This window comes from Aplysia californica, unplaced genomic scaffold (genome assembly GCF_000002075.1).
Source record: "Aplysia californica isolate F4 #8 unplaced genomic scaffold, AplCal3.0 scaffold00031, whole genome shotgun sequence".
Lineage (NCBI taxonomy): Eukaryota > Metazoa > Mollusca > Gastropoda > Aplysiida > Aplysiidae > Aplysia > Aplysia californica.
Genome location: NW_004797301.1, coordinates 54,141 through 55,600, shown reverse-complemented (window position 1 = coordinate 55,600; position 1,460 = coordinate 54,141). Strand labels below are relative to the sequence as shown.

The 1,460-nt window shown below is 38.8% G+C and overlaps 1 long non-coding RNA gene across 1 annotated transcript in view; it reads left to right on the top strand.

The window, feature by feature from the left end:
- LOC118479159 overlaps positions 1–1,460 on the top strand; it is a 23,384-nt gene that overhangs the window by 1,238 nt on the left and 20,686 nt on the right. The window lies entirely within an intron of this gene.

The window sequence follows — 1,460 nt, the reverse complement described above, 5'->3', positions numbered from 1 at the left end:
CTTTCCCCCTGTTCTCTCTCTCTCTCTCTCTCTCTCTCTCTCTCTCTCTCTCTCTCTCTCTCTCTCTCTCCTCGAAACCATAGCTTATGTTTTTAAAGTACATGTGTATAAACGCTCGTCTTGTCTGCTCAACGAGTTTGTCCTGCCCCGCTGCAATCTTATTTTGTTTGGTTCTATTTCTTCCTCCCCAGTGAGCTCGATTTTCCTCCTTTCGTCTGTTTGTCTTTCTCTCATTTATATGTCTCTTACCTTCTTCACTTTCTTCTTTTATTCCTTTTCTCTATAGTTTTTTTTTTGTAAGCGTGCGTGTGCGAATCTTGCTGATCAAAAGACTCCTTAAGATTTCTAAGGTTCCTCTGGTGTGTTGTAAGCGTCGCTGCGTTCCCACCTCTCTCTCTCTCTCTCTCTTCTCCTGTCGTTGAACTGTGTCATAATTTCTTCCTCTTTGATAGTTTATTTATTCTTTTGTCGTGGATTATTGCGGTTTTCCCAGGCGGGTAGAGCAATGCAAAATTCTGTAGCCTTAAAATAAACGTTATGATCGAGTGGAGGTGAGGAATATACGTGAAGCAAGGTGGTAAAATAAGGCGGTTGTTGAAATAATGAAAGCGAAGAGACCGACATTATTTCACCTGTCGGGCTATTTTCATCGATAAAAAAAAAAAATCAACGCCTTTTATGTCAATTTAGAAATATATTTCTAAATGGGTTTTACTTGAAAACAGTGGTCAAAGACACACAAAAATGTAAATTTGCAGTTGTCAAGGGTATTACAGCTTTGGAAATCACCAAACTTTGGTGGCCACCTTCTCTCTAATTTGACTACTGACACTCAGCGACCCCAACCTACTTCAGTAGCAAATGTTTCGACTTCTACAAGGGCTTTTTTTAGGTCATTAAAATTGCGAGGCAAATGAACAGGCTTCACGATTATACCAATAACTGACGAGCACCCAATTGCACAGTGTGTCACTTACCATACCTGTAGTAAAATAATCTGTGAGTTATCATTAAAATTAGATTAAAGTTCAAACTTCACTATGTATGGCGATATAGAATAATCTTAAAGGTAGGGATTAATGTTATGGGTTTTATGAAAAATGTAGTGTAGTTGCTGTTGTTGTAGTTGTCTTGCTGTTGTAATAGTTGTCTTGTTGTTGTTGTTAAAGTTGGTGGTGGTGAAGGTGGTTGAAATATAAGTCAGGCGAATTAGTCATTTCAACAAGATCGAAATTGCGGAATTATGAATAATGTTTTCATTGTTCTCTTTCAGAGATTCGTTGTTGGTTGTTGATAGTAAGTGGTGGTGGTGGTGGTGGTGGTCGTCGTGGTGGTGGTGGTAGAGAAAGGGAAAGTTGTAGTGGGCCGGGTGGTGGTAGTAAGGTAGGCCAATTCATTATAATATTAACTGAAGAAGATAGCGCTGGAGGAATTAGTTATAGTTATTTTATTAGTTGTTG